This window comes from Cupressus sempervirens, chromosome 7, assembly GCF_028749045.1.
Source record: "Cupressus sempervirens isolate cs-2001-9-10 chromosome 7, ASM2874904v1, whole genome shotgun sequence".
NCBI classification, from domain to species: Eukaryota; Viridiplantae; Streptophyta; class Pinopsida; order Cupressales; family Cupressaceae; genus Cupressus; species Cupressus sempervirens.
In genome coordinates, this window is record NC_143124.1 from 735,810,254 (window position 1) to 735,833,667 (window position 23,414).

General features: G+C 35.6%; 1 pseudogene across 1 annotated transcript in view; it reads right to left on the bottom strand.

The window, feature by feature from the left end:
• The window catches only part of LOC149549327 (succinate dehydrogenase subunit 5, mitochondrial-like), a 92,786-nt pseudogene extending 73,491 nt beyond the window's left edge, over window positions 1-19,295 (bottom strand). Inside the window, exon 1 of the transcript XR_016354077.1 lies at window positions 19,034-19,295. The product of XR_016354077.1 is annotated as a succinate dehydrogenase subunit 5, mitochondrial-like (transcript). The remainder of the gene's footprint in view (window positions 1-19,033) is intronic.
• Window positions 19,296-23,414: the final 4,119 nt, after the last annotated feature.

The following is a 23,414-nucleotide window of genomic DNA, read 5'->3' on the forward strand; positions in this document are numbered from 1 at the left end:
TTTCCTTATTTACCTTGCATCTCCACTCAACATGATTTTCCACTTACCTTATTTAAGTCTAGTTTCCATTATTTTAGGCGGTTTGCCTTATTTGATGGCAGTTTCGACCTTGCACATGGCAGTTTCGCCTTATTTGATGGTGGTTTCCACCTTATGCTCGCATCTGCCATATTTGGTTGTGATTTATACTCTATGTTCTGAGTGTTTGCCTTATTTAATGGAGGTTTCCACTCCAAGTTAGATCAAGTGCCTTATTTAATAGGGATTTCTTCTCTGTGTTTTAATTGATGCATGGAATGAGCCTTATTTGGCTCAAATCTCCACCATCTTTGCCTTGGCTCAGGCCTTATTTAGCTCTAAATCCCCTTACACATCTCAGGGAAGCCCTTTATTGAGGCTCAATTTCCACCATGGGTTATGCCAAACTCCTTGCCTTGAGGATGAAATAATTGTCAAAACACACAACTTAATGAGGTAGTCTGAATTCAATAAAAGAGGGATAAAATTAAATACCAATAGGTTTGATTTTAATGGAGAAGGGTTAGACTTAAATGCTAAACAGTTTGATTTGAAGGGGCACGAATTCCATGTAGAGCGAGGCTAGATTAAACTATGCGGTTTGATCTTATTGAGAGGGACATAATTAAATGATTAGGGCTTTGAGTTTAATGCCTTGGCAAATAGTTAAATGATGGGGCTTGATCTTAATATGAAAGGGCCAGAATTAAATAAATTGCCAACTAATTACTGAATAGATGTCAGCCAGTTCAGCTGGGACATGGAATGAAGAGACTTGCTTTATTTAAGATTTTTATGTCTTCACGGCCAGGTTAGCCCTTGTGAAGATGGCAACTATTCACCATTGAGGCTTATATATTAGGTGTTGAATTTACTTCAATACCCAATCAAAAAAAATTGATCAAAAGCAATTTAAAGTTTAAACACACATCAATGCAGATCGGAACATATAGGGAAGAGGTTAACTTGGTACAATCATCACATCTAGTGAATCGAATCAATGCAATTTGAATCATGCCGAACATAGGCATTGAAGTGCAAATTTTGCATGGTGAAAATAGAAAGTCATATGGAGTCGTGGCCCAACACAAAAAAAAGTCAATTTCAAGTGTGATCAGAGGGAGATCTTTCTGCTTGTTTCGGGATTGCTTCTCTCTTTGTGATTTTTTCAGCTACTATGATCAGCACTGTCTCGCACTTTATCTTCGAGAGATCACTATGCTCCGTGATAGCACGATTTAGTCACTGCTTCCGCATCGGCACTCGTCTACTCAACTCATTACTACCTTTTTCACACCATTATCTCCTTTGCGTGGGGTGAAAAGGCCTTCTAGCTCTACTAGATCTACCAGGCATTCCAGATGTGTCAGATCCCGAACCGGCTATTTGCATTAGCAACACTCCTCTACTAGTGGCCACATACAGGGCAGAGCCTTTACTCATCAACATACATATCAGTCAGTGACTGACTTCTTTTTGCCTAGAAAGGACTCCTAGTCTCTTTCTTGGCCTCATCTCTGGTTCTTTGATGCTTTATCTTGTTGTTTTTTTTTTCTCGGACACCTTTGTGTGCTCCCGCTGTTGTCAACCTCATCATTGTAATTATTCAGTCCCATAAACCCTTTGTTGGTCTTTTGTTGGACATTAATATCATTATCTTATCTTATCTTATCTGGGCTTAGCAAACAACAAAGACTAAGACAATCAAGTAAACTTGCCCAGCCTTTGACAATATCATATCTATCCAACAATTTTCATCTACAAGTCTAAGTATTTTCAAGTCAAATTTTATTACCGGCAAGGTATAAATTTTGTTGCAAGATGAAGTGAGGTGTAACTGCTAAATTTTGGTGGCAATCTGAAATGAAGGTGTGTGATTTGAGTTTCAGCTTTAAATTCATGCGATAATGATCATACATTCCACATGCTTGGTTCGTTCATGGAAGAGTGGATTCCGAGATAACTTGATAACGCCTTCGTTATCACCAAACAGAGTAGTTGGTCCGGCTGGCGACATCTACGTATCCCCAAGCATTCGATGAAGCCAAACAACTTCACATCCTGTCTTAACGGTCCCTCTGTAGAGGAGAGAGAAACTCCTTGTTGCTTCTTACTGCTCCATGTGACTGGACCGGATCCCAAATTGAACACATATCCAGAAGTTGACTTTTTATCGTCAACAGAGCCTGCCCAATCTGAATTTGTGAACCCACTGAGTCTAGGATTAGAACTTCGAGAGTACAAAAGTCCATAATCTAAAGTGGCCTTCACATAATGAAGCACATACTTTGCGGCCATCCAATGACAAGCCTTGGAAGTTGTCATAAAGCGTGAGATGTAGCTGACTATAGCTGATGTAGATGAGGCTGTCTACTAGTTGCCTGTATGTAGTATCATCAACGGGAGGACAATCAGACTTGGCTAATAAAATGAGACCTTTCTCCATAGGTGTAGATGCAGGCTTGCATTCCTGCATACGGAATTTCTCTAACAATGCCCTAGCATTTTTGAACTGGGAGATGAATATACTAGAAGACTGTTGCCAAACTTCAACACCTAGGCAATAATGTTGGGTAACATGGATCGTTTTTTGCAAATGTACTAACATTGCCAATGTGATTGATATTTTCCAAATGCAGACTTGAAGACTCATAAATATGAGAGGAGGAGACATGTCTCATGAAGAGACATGTCTCTATGGTTAATCATCATTAGTTAATATATTAATTATATAAATAACTATATATGTAACTCATCTTAAGCATATATGTAATATTAATATGTTAACCATAATATATTGTTATATTATTATATAATAATATATAATGTATAATATATATTATATAATAATATATAATGTATAATATATATTATATATATTATATTACATATATAATATATATTATATATATAAGATATTTATCTTAAAGATGATTTACCATCAACAAGGTATCTCATGATAAAATCAATCCGACAGAAGCTACAACCTTAACACTCCCTTTTAGCTAGGGAGGATTTATGAAACACATTATGCTCTCAAGAATATGAAGAGATATCATCTCAATATGATATTCAATTCACTATGAGGCTAAATTTCTCACCTTTCATAACACACAATTGAAACAATTTCCATAACTTTAAAACACCACCTTAAGTGTGGTCTATACTAGTAACTATGGTGTCCAGCAAGATCCAACCCAAAGAACCATAAAAAATTGGTTATTGTGGTGTCCAGCAAAATCCGGCCCAAAGAACCATGATAACAAGTCTACCATTTTTAAGATTGCCACCTTACAAAGCTTGTCTATTGTTTGTTCGTTATCATGATTTCCAGCACTCTAGGACAACAATTTAATGAAGTTTGTCATGATAACAGGTCCACCATTTATAAGATCGTCATCTTATAATGGTTACCTTCTATTTATATGTCAATGAAAGATCATCACCTTTCATTACATATCATATGTGAAATAGTAACCACCATGAACCCAATCAGAGGCTGGTACAAAGGTTTTTACCTCAATTCTATCTCATAGAGAAGAATACATTGCAATAAATTTCACTTATAACTTCTCCTAATAGAGAAGATATCATTCACAAAGGATTGCACCTCAAAATTCTCCCTCTGAAGAATGATCTTGGGAAGTCAGGTACTGTAGTTACTCCATTAGAAGCTCTCTTCACCCTAGGATGCCTATCAAACTCCCTCTAAATCTGATATCAATCTTTCGACTTTCTGGTGACAAGTTGTTACTTCCTCATGATGTACACATGGACAGGCCCATTTAAAATCATGCACTCATACCATGCATTTTTAGACTCGCACTAAGTATCAATCTTCTAAGCTCCTCCGTTGCCTTCAAAGAACTGTTATACTCTCTCTTAATTTAGACAGATACTCATAATATCAATCATCAAAGAAATTTGCTTCAAGAGCCTCACTTTATCTAGCCTAATCACAACTTCTTTTAAGCTACTGTTATAAGCTACCTAAAGTGTCATTCTTCTTTTCCTACAAGATCAACTTCAAATACAAAGAAAAAGATCAAGGCAGATAACTCTTAAAGTATGTGTAGAATTACAAATAGGAGGGAGAGTACAATAAGCAAGTAAATATAATACTCAAGGGTAATAAATACTTATCTGCACATTAATGTTCTTGATACAAGTTGCTCTAAACTCTTTTAGTCTATTCTTCTAATATTACTCCATTAGATCATAGATCACTTCTCCCTATTATTGTTATTATATTCAAGTGTGGATAAGTCTTCTTCATTCTCCCGTCTTTCCAATAAGTGTGACCACCTTCTCATATTTTGTACTTAGACTCATATGTCACTAGCCATAAGACATGCCTTATGCCGATTCATAAATACTTCCTTTACAAATTATGTCACTTCATTATCAATACTAATTTGTGCCTTCATAAACCTTATGTTAGTCCCTTCATTTGTTAATAACTATCTTCTTAAGTTAATAGTTTATTGTTATAATTGTTAATGGTTTAGACATAACCATTATTTATTATCGTTTAGATATTCTCGATCCCTCTTTTCATAACCCATGTGCAGTCACAGATGCAAACTCACACATCCTTTTACCACCCAAAGTTAATAATTTCCTCCTTATAGTTTTCCACGATGGAAATATGAGATGCCACCATGTCACTTGACACTAATGGGTAGAAAACACGAGGGTTTTTAACCTTTCTTGTATTCTTTGTCTTATGTGCAACATTCAGTTTGTTTTCTCTACTTAATACCACCCCCCACCCCCACAAAGAGCCTTTTAATGTATGATGCGTGTAGATAGCTAATAGCTGGTGATAAGAGAGAGGAGAGTTATAGTTTTTCTTATACTAGTTGACATTTCCAAGCAATAGTGCCCTTTCACGTCCAGTGCTCATTTCAGTTTGACCATATACTAGTGTTTTTCTAGGTATATGTGCTCATAGGGGAAGTAGAATGACATATTTTCAATTTTGAACTTCATTGCAAAGGTCTTCAAGTTATCTATCTCTATTATAATGGTCGAACTAGTGAAGGGTGCACCCTCTTCCTTTATATGTTCATACATTTATGTTTCATAACTTTACCATCTATTCTTTTCACAAATTGAAATCTTCAACACTTATGGGTTTTCTAGACGCATCACCTCGACCATGGAGCTGGACTCAAAGCTCAACTAGTAACTTGATCATCGTCCTTACTACTTTATGACAACAAATGATTTTAATCGTAATCATTGTCATATCAATTATTATTCTTTATGTAGTATTCCAACTGAAAATACCCAAATATTCAATCCATAACATTCAGATTATCAACTTCTCTCTGGGTTTAGGCGCTTCTTTTTCTTCGTAGTGCATTGTGCATGAGAGAGCGATGAATCCAAATAAAATGATCATCATATATTACTTAGACAACAGTTATATCAGGGTTCTCTACACCGGCGTAGAGATTTGTAGGGGCAAGCTCCTTGTATTTTATTATGTCCACCTGGCCATATTTTTCCATGGCTAAATCTATGGTTACATCATTCTCCTTTCTTACATGATAACGAATAAATGTTGTCTTTGCGTGAATGGATTTTGAAACTTCTATTCTACCATCTTCTGCAATATCTACAATATTCATCCCTTTCTACATTTGCAATTTTGGCTCTAATACCATGTTGAGTAACATAGATCATTTTCTGCAAATGTACTAACATTGCCAATGTGATTGATATTTTCCAAATGTAGATTTGAAGACTCATAAATATGAGAGGAGGAGACATGTCTCATGAAGAGACATGTCTTTATAGTTAATCATCATTAGTTAGTTTTTTAATTATATAAATAACCATATATGTAACTCAGCTTAAGCATATATGTAATATTAATATGTTTGTAACATCCAGATTTTCTAGGTCTAAATTAACATCTAACATAAGCATAGAATACAGTTATAACTTCAATTTCATAAGAAGCAGTTACATCATTCATGTTCATGTGAAGAAGATTTACCGTTAAAGTCAGTTAAACAAATATTTCTTAACTAAATACTTGTAATACCTTTTAATGAAATTACTTCAGAAATTGAAATCACATACCTCGGAAAATTGAGACTGAAAATCATCTAAATATGCTTCTGCAACCACCCAGGTTAGTCCACAAATACATTATAACAATTTCGCAAATCGACTGCTATCTCAAAAAATCATTTGATGAATACATCTAAATACCACTATAACTTAAATTAGGGCATCATATAACATCTTACCAATTAGGGCATCAACTATCATCGGTTTATTTAGGGCTTGTGGTACTGCTTTACCACTTAGGGCTTCTGCGACCACAGATTCAATTTAGGGCTTTTGCGACAACGGATTTTATCTAGGGTTTCTGCGACAACGGATTCAATTTAGGGCTTTCGCAACCACAGATTCAAGTAGGGTTTTCGATACCACGAATTCAGTTAGGGCTTCCAATACCACCATATCAATCAAGGTTCCAGCTATCACGCAATCAATAAGGGCTTTGGATTCCTTTTCCTTCCGATTGCTTATCTATGACAATTTCTCAAGATTAGATAATTACTTATATTCAATATTCATTTATATGAAGTAAAATGATGATAACAATGAAATACCTCAATTTAATCTTACCTTCTCATAAACAAAAATGATAATACCTGTTTCAGATAACAATTGATTTCATGGCTTATCTCTGTTTGACGCATATCTGACATCTTGAGAGAGGTGAAACATTGCCAGGGGCTTTACCACCCAACCTCGGACCACAATATATATATCCCCACATGATCTCTAACGAGAAAGGCCCTCCCTACCTAGAATTTGACAGGGAACATCTTACCATTCACTAGGCATCATGAAATATAACACGCCATACGACTTGGCAGCAGGAGATCATCATAACAGGAATATGCATGAGCTATTATTAAATCATATATATTAAAATGTCATAATTGATATTACTAGTTCTTATTGTTGATGAATCTTTCCTCACGCCCACTCAACCTCATCAGGCCTCCAAGCCCGTGATTTCCAGGTGCTTGTTTAATATTAATAAATTCACTCTTGCAGGGTATGAATGTTTGTAATACATTCTGAACTGAATTAGTAAATCACAATTTTTCATTGCATATCCATATCTTTTATACATGTTTAATACTTATCTTATGAATAAAGAAACATTTATGCTTTGAGGCAGTTTTCCAAGAACTAAAATTCTTTTACTAACCACCCCGATTCAGTCTGTAATTATATTAATGAAAAAGAGACACATTGAACATTCTTGATTCAACAGTTGCATTAGAAAGAAAAACACGATTGGCCATTCTAAATTCGGCAACATTCTTACTTGTCTCCTACGCTTATATCTTCAACCAATTTTCAATATCTATATCCTTGAAAAACAAATTCTCAATACACACAGACACAACAGATGAACTCATATTATGTCCAACTTGCAAACTTGAAAAGAACAACTCATTGCACTCACTAACCATCAACAGATCTTTAGATCGGTGTCTCTTGGGTGCCTGAACCGTTACATCTTATACCTATTCATAAAATTAAGACTCTACATTCTCAGAATTTTCCCTGGTATTCATAGTTGATCATTATTACTGTTTGTCTGTTTGAGAACATAGCTTTTCATGACAAAATCTACAAAGTTAAGACATAAGTGGTTTGATAAAGGTATAGTCTGTATTCAAAAGTATTTTTGAATTAAGTGATGGCAATCAGTATTATCAGACAATGAATAAGATGAGAACATAAAGTTTTTTTTTTATTACTTCCATAGTCGGCATAAACATCAACTACTTCTTTAGCAACCCTTTAAACAAGTTCTGTTGGCATTCTTAAATAATTTGGGCGTATAGTAACAGCAAGACTCAATATTGTGCACGCAACCCTTATGTTTGAATCAATCCGACTCAGAAAGGACAAAACGCGAGTAAAAGTTGGAAGATAAAAACAATTTATCACATACTTACTTGGCTTTGGCTTCACAAACGGTTTACTGGATCTGCTGGGCAGCCTCCTCTGATATCCGCTGGAACCAATGATCAGAATGTGCAAAACGATTTCGTGGAAGCTTAGAGATTATAATGTCGCGGCAAGGCAAGATGATATTGCAAGTGATGGATGTAATTGTAGGTAGGTCGACTGATTTTTCAGGGTGATAAACGTGAGTGTAGAAAGAGCTTGAGACGGATATCTCAGGATACAAGGCAAATGGACTTTCTCTGATGACAAGCTCGAGTTGCAGAATGGTAAGTTTCTGAGACTATGGCGGAACCAAGAACAGATGGGTATCTTGTTGATGATGTCTGAAAATGACAAGGCAACTGTATAAAAAGATAATGAATGGCTTTTCAGCTTCTGCCATTACAAGACTCAAATGCGCTTTGAATTCCATCAAATGGAAAAATGAATCGTTGAAACAAAGGTGAAAAAGTTTTATTAATATTATTTAATGTTTAAATCGATGACAAACTCGAGTTGCAGAATGGTAAGTTTCTGAGACTATGGCGGAACCAAGAACAGATGGGTATCTTGTTGATGATGTCTGAAAATGACAAGGCAACTGTATAAAAAGATAATGAATGGCTTTTCAACTTCTGCCATTACAAGACTCAAATGTGCTTTGAATTCCATCAAATGGAAAAATGAATCGTTGAAACAAAGGTGAAAAAGTTTTATTAATATTATTTAATGTTTAAATCGATGACTAAGTGCTAACATTAAAGAATATTAAATTAGAAATAATAGAGCTGGAAAGTGAAAATAACACAAATATTATTATAATTCAAAAATTTATTAAAATCTTATAAGAATACGTTTATATTTAAACTTAATTAATTATTAACAACTCATGCAGTTCCAGAGATGAGTCCTATTACAAATCGCTTGGTCCTCTACCTGTCTGTCCAATGATGGTGATGCCTTGCCTAATTCTTTTCTGACAATGCTTCCACCCATTCAACAAGCTCCCTCTGTAATTAAATTATAAATTATAAATAATCATATTAGTTAACCTTTCATCTTAATTCCATGAATTCGCGATTAACGAATAACTAGCATGTCATCTTCACTTGAAATCATAACGACTATCTTACCATTTCGCCAGATTATATCAAATTAAACTACCAACTGACTTCATATGAACTTCAACATCTATATTTCAAGCTAGGTCAAAAATTGGGATGTAACAATGTTAACCATAATATATTATCATATTATTATATAATAATATATAATGTATAGTATATATAATATATATTATATTACATATATAATATATATTATATATATAAGATATTTATCTTAAAGATGATTTACCACCAACAAGGTATCTCATGATAAAATCAATCCGACAAAAGCTACAACCTTAACAAATAATGCATGAGCCCAAGTTCGGTCATATCAAAAGACTGGCATAAATTATGTTTGATTCCTTGAATCAAAGATGCCGAACTGCTAGTGATGATCAAATAATCCACATAAATGACCAAAAGGATGATGTCACTGCCAATAGTCTTGATTTACAAATTTGAGTCTGAAGAACTTCTCTGGAAGCCTTGATCACTGAGGTACTTATCAATTTTTCTGTACCATGCCTGAGGGGCCTGCTTCAAGCCATAGAGAATTTTTATCAATCGGAGAACCTGATGGTCTTTACCAGCAACCTTTAAACTAAGACGCTGCATCATGTAGATTTCTTCATGGATATCATCATTCATGAAAGCACTCTTGACATCCATCTGATGGACCTTCTAGCCAAACTCTGCTTCCATGGCTAGCACTAATCTAATGGTGCTAATCTTTGCAGTAGGAGCAAAGGTCTCCTCATATCAATGCCCTAACGTTGAGAAAAGCCCTTCACAACTAAACGAGCTTTGTACTTATCCAAAGTACCATCAGATTTGTATTTGATTTTGTAAACCCATTTTACAACCAATGGGTTTCTTCCTTGGTCGAAGATCAAAAAGGACCCAGGTGTTATTCTTCAGCAGGCTCTGGTGTTCAAATGTCATGGCTTGTTCCCACTATAGAATTCCTTTAGCCTCGGAATGTGTTTGAGGTTCAAACACACTGTGAATGTTAGCCATCAAAGCAAAGTTAATAGACTCTATAGGTTTGCTCTTTTTGCGAGTAGTTCTCCCATCTATGAGCTCATCATCACGAAGATCAGCAAGTGTCTTAGCCCACCACTTAGGCCAAAGAGGAGAACAACCATCATTAGTATTAAGAGATGCGTGCTGATTAGGTTCCTCATTAGAAGAGTCTGGATCAAACTTAGGTGAAGCATCTACAAATCGAGGTGATCCTGCAGGAGAAGCTAAAGGTGTCTGTACAGGTATCACTAGTATAACTGGAGCTACAAGAGCTACTGGAGCCCTCCCATCAGGTGGACCTAATGGAAGCCTAACTCCCAAATCATTCGCCTTCATAGGATGGTCTACTAGATCAAGAACAGGAGAAACAGGCATTAAAGGCCCTCGCTACTCATCAAAGACTACATCATGACTATAGATGAGGCGAGATGTCTCAACATCGATTAGGCAGTAGGCTTTGTGAAGACTATTGTATCCAGCAAGCATGAGTTTCTGACTCTTGGCTTAGAACTTGGTGCGTGACGCATCAAGATCCAAACAAAAGCAAGGGAGCCAAAAACCTTTAAGTGACTATTGGGCTTGTGACCTAACCAAGCCTCTTCCAAAATTTTACCTTTGAACGCCACTGTGGGTAACCAGTTCAAAAGATAAACTGCAGTGTTGATTGCTTCTGCCCAAAACTTCTTCGAAACACGTCTATGTTCGAGCATGGATCAAGCCATTTCGATGATTGTTTTGTTCTGTCATTCAACTACACTATTCAATTGTGGTGTGTGGGGTGTGGTTAACTGGCGTTTGATGCCATGAGTATCCAAGTAGCTAAAGAAAACACTAGAACAAAATTCCCCCCATTGTCTGATCTAAGAGTAATAATAGATTTCCCAAACTCTTTTTCAACTAAAGGTTTAAACTTCTGAAATACAAGAAATGTATCTGATTTCTTTTAAGGAAATGCACCCACATTTTTCTACTGAAATCGTCAACAAACAACAGAAATACTAGGACCCAAGAATAGGAGTGGTCATAGGGCTGCAGATATCGGCGTGAACAAGCTGAAGTACCTAAGAAGCTCTCCATGAATCGCCACTTGGGAAAGGTGTAGGATATTGCTTCCTAGCCTGGCATGCATCACAAACTCCAAGTTGTTGAGTTTGAATCTTTGGCAATCCAAAAACAAGCTCATCCCGAGCAAGCTGTGAGAGATAATGCACATTTAAGTGCCCATATCGTCGATGCCAAAGTGTGCTAACAAAAGACCGCCAAGCAGCCATAGCAAAGTCCCGAGAATCACTAGAATCGGTAAATCGGAAAAGACCATATTCCTTAAGACCCACTGCAACAATAGACTAAGTCGCCCTATCAATGATTGTACACTAATGTGAACTAAAGGTGACATCCAACTGTGGAGAATGTCGCAACAACTGACTAACTAAGAGTAGATTTAGTTCCATCCCTGGAACGTAGTACACATCGAGGAAAATGAGATTCCTCCGAGCAAACTGTATCTGAATGTTGCCTTTGCCAATAATAGTGTACTCTTCTCCACCACCAAAAATAACAGTCTAAATAAGGCTAGTAGTCAATGAACCAGTCTTTGCGGTGAGTGAAGTGGCAAGAGGCACCTGAAGCAATGTACTAGACAAACAACTTCACATGATCTGCAAGTCTCTTAGCCATTAAGGCGTAAAAGGCAGATTTCGTCTGCTCAGTGTGCTCTGCATTATTCGCCTTGGGTTGTGAACCTGATTGCTTAGATTGTGCAACTAAGTGTTTCCGACATTCAACCTTCATGTGCCCAAATTTGTGGCAATAGTTGCATTGAATGTGCTTCTTCCGGGAGCCATTTGATGCTGGAGCAGAAGACTTCTGCTGAGACGGCTGCTAAAATTTGCCTTTATCCTTCTAAAAGGATTTAGCAACAAAGGCTTGCTCTGTGGAGGTGGAGATAGAACTACTACTGAACTCTTGTTTCCACCGATCTTGTTGAAGCAGAAATGTACAAAGATCAGTGAACTTCAGATCAACACCAGAAGACGTGATGTTGAGAGTCTCGATAAAATGCTCATAGGACTTTGGTAAACTCCGGAGAGTGATAACCACAATGTCCTCTTCCTCCATCTTGCGACTAATGGCAAGCAACTGATCTCAACCTTCCTGAATCCTATTCAAGTGTGCCAAGAGCGAGGTTCGCTCATCCATGACAATAGAAAACAAAGTGTTCTTCAAAAAGAAAGCTTTGTTTTTGTCAGAAGTCTCATGAAGACCTTTGAGATGTGTCTAGATCTCGGCAATTGTCTTGCCGAATGGAATCTGAGAGAGTTGTTCATTAGCCATAGATAACTTTAGAAGCATCACCGCCCCTCGATTATTCAGATCCCATGTATCCTGATTAGGACCAGGAGCAGTCGAACGCTTCGTCACACCCAAAACAAGTTGATCGGTGTTCCGATATTCAAAAATTGCGATTATCCACTACTTCAAAGTGTCATAATTTCGACCATTGAATTTTGAGTTGTGCTCGAGCAAAATGTTTGTCAGAGATGTCGTGGCACAAGTTTCAATGAAAAATGTGGTCTGTGAAGGCACATTCTTTGAGGCAAAAAAAATGGAAGACCCAAAAAAATTGGAGAGTGACCCAAAAGAGAGCTTGAAAAACCCAGAAAGAATATGTTGTCGTTTTCTGGATCCGTGGGCTCGAAAATTGAGGCACCCAAAAAAACAAACAACCCATTTGAGCTCTCGAAAAACCCACCAAGAATTTGTAATCAAAAATAAATAAATTATGAGCTCAAGAATTAGGGTTTCGAAGAAAACCCTAGCCAACAATCATGAAAGGTCAAAGTTGCAGAAAAATGGAGTTTTCTTGAAGAAAATGGTCGATTTTTGCCATGAAGATGGACGTCCTTGAAGAAACATTGCTGGAGACGTCAGTTTAGACACCAAAAAAGGTGTTTAGAGGCTCATTTTTTAAGAATAGAATGCAGAAAAACGTCTGCAAAAAAAACAGCGGTTGAATCAGCAAGAATAGCTCAAAGAACAACAGCTACAGACGCAATTTTTAGCAATTGTGGGCAGGAGAAAACGACCTCCTTTTTTGTGACGCTGTCATTTGCAGACATTTCCAACTCACGACTTTGCTCGTGCTTGGAGAAAAACGTGATTTTCAAACAAAAGCCCTAAGACAAAACCCTTGTTCAAAAATTAGAGGATTTTAATATAATGAAGCAAGGATCACAGAAAAATAATTTCAAAATGATTTTGATAATTTCAAAGAAGAAATTATGATTATCGAAAAAAATCAAGAAATAGGCTTTGATACGATATTACGAAGTAATTGGAAAAATACTTTCTTATTATTAACAGAGACCAAGAGGTCATTATATACAAAAGAATGGAACGATGTTTCGTTAGGAAACAATTGTAAAGAATAGAAACATTTTATTCTAGCTGAAAGAAAGCTAAAAAAAACTACAGCTAACTAAAGCTAACTAAATATATACAATAGATTACCATTAACTAATAATAGACGATTATCTACTATTGTATTATAAAATAGCAACAAAATTGAATCCAAAAACATCATTCTAAGATTATCTATGGATTGTGCGGGTGTAGCAAATCCATCCAATAAGGAACAGTTAGAGCGAGGACTACTATTCTAAAGGCAATCAGCCCATAGCCCGGGGAAATTTGCTTTCTCTTAGTTAATAACAACTATGTCATGACTTTGAAATGAAAATATAAAATATGAAAATCTAATGTATGATAGGTTAGACATGTCGACAGTTAAGGATGGAGAATGAAGAAGAAAGAATGGACAATTCCACAAGTAAAGGACAATTATAATCAACTTGAGTTCCCTTCTCCAAGTTCAATTGCATCGAGAGCAATAATCTAAGTGCATGAGTGACCTCTTCACGTCAAGAAGATCAAGGTCAAGAGATCAAGAATTCAAGGACAAGCAAATTCCAATTATGTCAATGCGAAGGTTTCAAGGTGGATAACTCAAAAGGATAAAGAAAACTTCATAAAGATGAAGCAATTTGGGAATATAAGCCATCACAATTAGAGGCTTGATAATGTTGAGTATCACAATATATTTTCTCCTCACTAAGGGGTATATCAAGTCTATAAGATAAATATATTGAGGTGGCGCCTACTCACCTTCAACTAGTTAGATTATGCTAAGTATCCCAATGGAAGAGTTCAACAATATTATGTGTAGATTCATTGAATTTGTCAAAAATGTAATAGGCAAAGAAAATTATCTTTGAAAGGAAGATTTATAATAAGCCTAGCATCTTATTATTGGCCCACAAATTGGTACCTTTTATAAGCTTCTACCTAACATAATTTCTCATTGGTCTATCAAAGCATTGTAATTTTCTTATTGGTCCACAAGGTGGTGCTCTTTTGTAATTGGGTGGGCATTTAATAATTGTTAGTGGTAGTCATGGAAACTCTAATTAAGGCTATGTTGGATTAATCTTGGCTTTCAATTTCAAATCATTCAAAGCCACGCATTGTAATAGGAACTACTATAAAAGGAAAACCCTTGTCATTTATAAGAGGAGAGACTTGGAGAAATTGTTGTCATAATGCGATCAAAGTAATTGCTAATTCATTATTGGTCTTTGTGGTGTATTACTTGTGTTGCTTTAGAGCATTGCATGGTTTCTACATTCCCTCACTTAGAGGAGGATTTTATTTTATGTTGATTAGAAATAGTGTTTAGTTGAGAGGAAAAATATTTAAAATGCACCTTTGCTCAAATTGCTTAGACCAAACCATTAGTTGCTTGCTAATTGTAAGTTTGCCTTGTAAAGCTGAAAACAATATTTATGAGATTTACTTCAACTACTGCTAGCACATTGATATGCATTGATGCATAGTGTTAATGGAGTCATGATAGTTTAAACATCTTACATCTATCTTAGGAGATTGTACTAGCTTGGTTGATGTTGATGGCTAAAGTAAGCTAGTAGAGTCACAAATACATTCATCATCTCTTACATTCTAGGAGTATAATAGCTTTCTAAACCCTTTCCCTTTGTAGTTTGTTTGGTTGGAATAAGTTGAGTAGTTGATATCGTGCAAGTCCTTTTGGGATAATTATTGTTTAGTGTGGAGCCTAATTATTCTGCAAGTGGGAGATTGTTAGCTTGTGGTGATTGATCAAGCAAGTATTGTACACTTGTCATGTATCCTCATCGGGGTTCAAGGTCGGGCTAGGCCGAGCCGGGCCCCGAGCGAAGGTTTGACGGCAGAGCCCTCAAGGAAAAAACATTTGAGCTATTTTTTGAGGGGCCAACATGTTGTAGCCAACTCTAGCCCTAATTCTGTAAGCGACAAAATGCTTGTATAAAATGGCTTAGGGTTAGGGATTTATGTAACAATGATCTAGTAGCTTATTGCATCGGTATTGAGTTGCAAGGGATAGCAGATTGCAATCAAGTTGAAATCACTAGATAATAATATTGGACTTGCTATTTGGTGGACGTAGCCTAGGGATTGGGTGAACCACGTTAATTCTTTGTCTTGTGTTCTCTTCTGTGTGCTTTATTCATTTCTGATATTGGTTATATTTGCATGTAATTGTTATTTTTGTATCTCTATTCCTAACAATAATGAACATATCGCATCATTATAACCGAGTGCAAGTCCACAATAAGAAGGAACTTTGGAGTTGTCTCATTTGATCACACAATCCATATGCATTATTTAGCATATGAGCATCCTTGTTCAAGAGGGGATTTGATATTTGGTGTTTCATCTTGGAATGCTAAGTGTTTCATTCTGCATGTAGTAGTGGCATAAACTCACACCATCAATTCCCTTCTTCAAAATTTCGATTGCAACAAATAAGATTTTACATTCCAAATTCATGCCTTTCTCCTTTTCCTCGCTTGCCTTCTTTTATACCCTCCATAAACCCCTTCGTGAAGGGTGCAAACTCCTTCTAAAAGGGAAATCCTTTCTAAAGGAGATGTTCCTTTTTAAATAAACTTTTAAACAAAATAGTTGTATTTTAATCATAAGCACTGCCTTTAAAATGCATATCAAAACCTTTAATCGTTGTTTTTATAATCATTGTTTACCATATAGAATCACTGCATATTGATTAAAGATAAATCTTTCCATTGATAATCGCTGATATATGCAAGGATCATTGCCTTTAAACTAATGTATTCTTTATATTCCATCTCTGCTCCATTTTTATAACTAGCTACTTATACACAAATCGTGCAGATTAATCACCGTCCATGTATTAATCCTTATCCTTTTGCCTGGGCTATTTATGATTCCTTTTATATATTATCTTTGTCTTGGCACCAAACATAGGGGTCCACCAACATATGAATCAGCCAGCGTTATGAGGATCAGCCATCATGAATTTAATCCAAATTCAGTGCTGCCATACCTTGAATAAAGTCTTCCCTAATTAGAAACATAAGATAAAATTGTCTTCATCCTAAAATCTCAGTCTTGTATCATTAGCTTCATCAATTTAAATGCGTAAAGTGACTTTGCTTAGTCGAACTTGTCCATAGATTAGTGGCCTTTGTTCTTAAGGATTTACCTCATACTTCTTTTGTAACAGGGGTCATGGCAAAAGTTCATCATGAAGACCGCAATGCATCTGTTCCCAAAGCCTGTCCCTCAGTTCAAATGTAAAGGATATATAAAACTTATTAATAAGATGGTTATTAATGCGATCAAATTTCCACAATCCATGACAGTTATGTACTAAGTTTCTGGATTAGATTGTGTAAAGATTTTTTCATCAACGTTTCGAATCACACTATGTGATCCATCATCAGGATGAGAGAGCAAGAGGTGTAAAACAATGTAAGTTGCAGATTTAGCACAGGCTCACCAAATAAAGGAGACCAGGAGGAGAGGGATTCCACACATCCCAAAGCAAGAAAATTAATAAAATTAAGACTAAAAAAGGGGGGGGAGACTAAACCAATGATATCAACATTCATACAAAATAAAAGCACAAATGGAAGATAACAAAGTTAATGATCTCAAAGCACAAATGGAAGATGACAAAGTTAATGGAAGATGGTTATTACTGTTGGAGATTCTATATGTACAAATTAATCTTCTGTCACACAGTAAACAACTCTGTAGCAGATCTCATTAAACCAATATATCTCACCTAAAAACGTTTCGCCAAAATAGGTGTTCCTACACAACCAAAATCCAATTTCTAAACTAAAGGTTGTACAAAGTCAGAATCCCACCAATCACATGGCTTAGTTGGCAGAATCAAATAATACTTCCAATAATCATTTTTCTAGATCCAATGGTTTGTTCATTGAAAAACATCAAATTTCCTTAGCTACTTTTCAGAATGTTTCACATGTGAAACAACGGTTTTCTACAACAATGTTTTTTCAACTGTTGAAAAACAATGTTGAGCATTCCTAAGTCCGTTAAACTATAATTTAGAAGTAAGATGTTGCATTTATAGAAATATAGTCACAGTTTCAAGAGTCAGAAGGCATTCCTTAAAAAGTAATCTTTGGCATTCCTGTTGCTTTTTGTATGCAGTTAGAAAAAATTATTAAAAGCATGAGCATGTCAGTGGAAAAAAAAAAACCTTTACGTGTTTTGGTTATTTTTTACCAGACTGTTAACGGCAATTGATAGACTGGAGAAATAAAATCATTTATTCCTACCCTTGGGACTTAAGTAATCTACGAGCCCATAAGACAGCTTACTTTGATAGAATTTTAAGAATCCAAAGATAAACATTCAAAAACAGTAAGACGACTTTCAGAAAAGTTGCTTTGTTCTGAAGCGTACTCCCTTTATTGACTCTGGTCAGAAATTCCCTTGTGTTCTGTTTTCTAAACCACATCTCCTCAAAGAGGGCAGATAAGGAATCACCCTTAAATGTGTGTGCATATTTGAAATAGCCGTTCTCATTAAAATCTCTATTTTGAACGATATGAAAGTTCAGGATCTGACACACGCAGCGCTCTCAAGCTGTCTGTACAGCTCATGTTTTGACCGGACAAACTCCCCATCAAAACAAAATAACAATTCTACCCACAAATGATAAAGATAATTTATACATCACCAAAAAATTTCACAATAATCCCTATGATTTGAATTAACATGGCTAACTAAAAAGAGAAAAAGACAATAGTGAATACTAAACGACTAAAATTGAATGTACGAAAGATTGAATAATCCGTGAAGTGAATCAACATGGCTGACTAAGGAAAAGCAAAAAATTAATACGAAATACTAAATAGAAATATCAAAAATCCCAACCCTGAATCAGCATGGCCGTCGGATAAAAGGCAATAACCAATAACCCAAACTAAACAAAATGCTACGGAAAGTTAAATGGCACCAGCTCGCGTAGTTAAAACATTAATAGATTCGAAAAGGAAAATTGAGGGGATATCATGAAGTATTAAAATTGAGTAAAAAGTTATCCCAATTTTTGGCCCAACTCGAATGAGCTCAAGTGGCAAAGACAATTGGGATTCCACAGAAGAGACTTGGATTGATGCGCGTGAAACATTATAAATTCTGTGTGAAGCCCAAGGTGCAAATCCCACAGAGAAAACCTAACGAAGTATTGAAATTCAAAAATAAATTATTACAGATTTGACATACGCCGAACAAGTAAAGGCCAAGAAAAATCCATTGCTTCTCGGAAACATTTAACTATTAATAAACCGAAAAAAAAAAAGTCGACTGTGTCATCTGTGCCAAATGTTAACTTGAAAGAGAAATATCAAATCAAAGAATATGAAGTGATTTTAGACTACGTCTAAATTATTGATGCCTATTACGCCGAAAGTAACCCAAACATGGAGAGTACGAGATCAACAATAATGAAAAAGGAAATGGAATCTACAAACCATGGAAATAAGAGCGAGATTTTCAGGAGGCATCAAATCCCTGAGTGGTTATTTACGCCTTTAAGGTTGTATCGAAATTTCCCACCAGGCCCCCTGATGAATTTGACGATGTTGCCGTAAAGCGCCCGTGCGTGAGTAACCTCCGCCCCGCCCTTCGTAGCATCCTTGTGGCCTACCGATCGAAACACGTTTTTTTGCTGAGACGCTATTCTCATTTTAAAAAGTTTGCGAGTCCCCACGCTCGTGAATATAGTAGCTCTATAACTCCACTAGCGTCCACTTCAGATCCATTTTCTTTTACTAGGAATAGATAGCACTTTCCCAACTAGTGGTTCATAACATTCAATGACCAAAATCATATCTTAAAAACAAATTTTAAAAAAAGTTACTAAAATATATTGTATTAATTGTATTTAGGTGATATTTATATAGTCAAAATTATGATTGGAATAAAAATCTTGTTGATTTTATAAAAAAAATGGTGAATTCTTACAAAGTAACAAAAAAAGTAGGGTAGTCATATTTTCAAAAAAATAGAAGGAAAAATTCTAGGCGGATGCATTTGAATGGCAATTTTCTTCAAAATGATTCAACTGAACAGGGCAGAACATGGTTTGCTTTGGTCGTCCAAGATCCGCATGGATCTAAATTTGCAATAGAAACAGCAAACAGCTTCTCCATTCTGGAGAAATTTGAGGGAAAGCATCATAGCCAATAGAGGAATCAGGGGACACGATCGCAACAAAAGACATTAAGAGGCCAAAGATCCACGTCTGATATTCCTCCCTTTCTCACAAATCTATCAAGTAGCTGCAAACCTCATTCATTCTTTACTATCGATAATCTAGATAATTAATTTAGGATTTTTAATTTAAGTACGCCCATCCTCATTTTCGTGAGCTATCTCAAAAACCAGTTGGTTTAAAATTTCATTCATCTTTTGCATCACCTCATCTAGATAGGTCTAGGGGTCAACCATCATCTGATTCGATTACCCCGAATTCATACATCCCCCCGTACTGTCATCATGCAACAGTAAATGCCCTTTCTCCATCAAACCCTAAGGTCTATCTTGGTTCACAATCCTCGGCTAAACCTGTAGACAACCCCTTATTTATTTCTAATAGAGAAGTCGAAGATACTTGGCTTGAGTGCCAAAAGGGAGGAATTTTTGCAATTTGGAATGGCCCTCTGAGAGATTTTCCCCTTCTTTTTTATTGGCTTGAAGAAAATTGCGAGGAATAGGTAAGTATTTTTCATTTCTCAGATACGATTCTTTATTTGCAATGTGTGGATGAATCTGTAAAGAAAAAATTCATATCAGTCTCTGAGTGCTTCTTTAATGGTCATATTGTTAAATTTGTAGAATAGTCTCCTAATTTTTGTATAGAAAGGTTAGACGTTATGATTCCAACTTGGTTTAATATGCCATCTCTACCCCCGGACCTTCTCCAAATAAACATTCTTAGGTCTACAGGATCTACTCTGGGAGAAATTATTGGTATTAATTCCTCATTTCAATGTTGCAACAATGTTAAAATGCTCATCAAAACCAAGTTCAACCAACCAACAAAGATGCAAAAAAGAGTACTAACTAACAAAGCTACATATGATCTAAAATTGCAAATCTATGAAGGCAAAATATCAGAGATTATAAGATTAGATGACAACAACAAAATCAAATTCAAAACTCTAGCTCTCACTTCAGATTTCAGCAATAAATTCCTGTGGATGAGAATAATGAGGAAAAGAAGGAATCAAAGGTATCTAGATCAGAACATTCTACAATTTCTTAGGAGAAATTTGAATTCCAGACAGAGCCATTTTGTACAGAAGGAACAGTTAGTAGATGGACAAAGGATCCTCCAGTAGACAAAGGAAAGCTTAAATCAGTCATAGTGGCTGACCACAAGGAGAAACCAAAATTGACAAATGATGTATATTCCATCAAGAAACGGAGATCTAAAGGAAAAAGAAAAACATCAAAAAGCAGCAAGGGTCCGAGTAAAAATGGAGATAGAGAATCTCAGCATTCACAAGATCAGCAGATATATAAAGAAAAAGAACAGTAGAGCATAAGGAGGCAGAGGTTACACCTAATGATAAGTCCTCAAAATTTAAGTTAAGTCATACAAGTGAAGGTGTCAAGCATGAAGGGATTTCAAAATTAAAGCAAGTAGAGGCTACATTAGATAATAAAGAGAGCAATATAGAGGACATTGAGAGCTTTTTGTTATTTAATTCAAATGGGAAAAATGAAGAGGAATTTAAAATACAGAAGGAAATGAGTCAATTGGAGCATTATCAGTCTTAGGAGCCTAATGACAAAATAGTAACTCTGGTTACCAATCATCTATACAAGTTTTGGCAAACTCTAGCTGCCACAATAAACTCACCATTTTCTCCAATTAGTAATCAACAGAATAGGGATATGAATACAAAGATAGCAAATAAGGTACTGATAAAGGAATTTCATGATTTCTTGAACAAGGAAAGTAATTTGGATCTAGCAGTGGAGGAATTGAGCATATCAAAATCAAAAGAAGATAGTCTGAATCATCTAACTGATGAATTAGTTTAGGTTATTTGTTTTGAAAATATTGACAAAAGCACTGATGATCAGAAGGAGGATTTAATTCAGAGAATCCTCAAATTAGGTGGGAACAATTACACTTGTGAAGACCTAAGAATTTTTTTATTAAACATTGAGAATGAGGACAATAACCTGAGCCAATCTTAGATGAAAGAGCAAGATATAGTTGCAGAGCAAAAGGACAAAGATATCAACAATGACAGCAAAGTGGGATCAGATTCAGACTTAGGGAAACATTCTTGCATCTTAAATTTGATATTAAAAGAACTTGAAAATGAAGAAATGAAAAAGAGCTCTAATGAGAAGATTTATGTTGTTTAGAAGGCAGAATCAAATTTAGAACAACTCAGTATTCACATGAATCAAGAAAGACTTAAATCTCCTATTTGTGGCAAAATGAAAGGTAACAGAGGAAGAAGGTCATTAAAGGAACTCAGGGAAGCAGATGGACACAGTAGAGAACAACAAAAGATAGACCAGATTTTTAGCATTGGGAAGGGGAAGTGCCTTCCCGAGGAGGCATGAAGATCACTACATGGAATGCTAGGGGTCTTAATGTCCCTAGCAGAAAGAGGTTATTAAAACATAACCTCAAATCCTTTGATTCTGATATTGTTCTAATTCAGGAAACTAAATTAAATAAGTTAGAAGAATTTAAATTAGATAAGATGTTAGGCCTCTAGAGTTCTGTATTTCAAGAATTAATAGGGGCTTCAAGGGGTTTAGGTATCCTTTGGAATCCCAGGAAGGTCTACATAGATATTTTAAACATTAGTAATAACTGGATTAGTGGTAGTGTCCAAAGCTTAAAATCAAATCTTAAGTTCATTCTCATCAATGTCTATGGTTCAATCACCAATCTCAGTAAAAAATCAGTTTGGGAAGACATTGGTTCATTTATGAATAATCTTAAGGGCAATCTACTTTTATTAGGGGGAGACTTTAACACAATTTTAGATAGTAATGAAAAAGTAGGTGGTAATCAACAATTATCACAAGCATCTAAAGATTTCAAAGTTTGGTGTTATTCTCGTAATTTGATTGATATACCAATTAATAATGGGATTTACACATGGAATAATAGGAGAAAGGATTTCACATACATTGCTGAAAAACTTGATAGGTTCTTGATAATAGGTAACTTGGATGCTAATAATCTGAATTTTCAATCCTTTATGTTGCCAATTGCTGGGTCTAATAATTTTCTGGTCAGATTTGAATTTTTAGAGCCACATAAACCTGCTAGGAATTTGTTTAAATGTGAGAAAATGTGGTTTTTAGACCCAAATTTCATCAATAACATTAAAGAATGGTGGGCACAAGACAACTTTGAAGATTCAAAGATGTTCGTTTTTGTCACCAAAATGAAGATGCTCAAGGAACAAATTCTCGAATGGAATAAAGAACACTTTATAACATTTTTAAAGAAAAATTAGATATAGAAAAGCAATTAAAGGATTTAAACTCAGAAGTAATCAAGAAAGGGATGAACAATGACAGCTATCTATTAGAAAAATATTTATTAGCAAGGCAAGAGGATATTCTATCCAAAGAGGAATTTTTTTGGAGACAAAAATCAAGAGAGAGATGGTTAGATGAAGGGGATCGAAATACGAAATTCTTCCATAATTCCACTTTATATAACAGATCCAAGAGCAGAATAACTTGTATCAAAAATCACTTGGGCATTTTAACTGATAAACCAAGTGAAATTGTGGACACCTTCATAGAATACTTTCAAAATATTTTAAACAATCACGAAGGTTCGTATAGAACAATGCAAGCTAA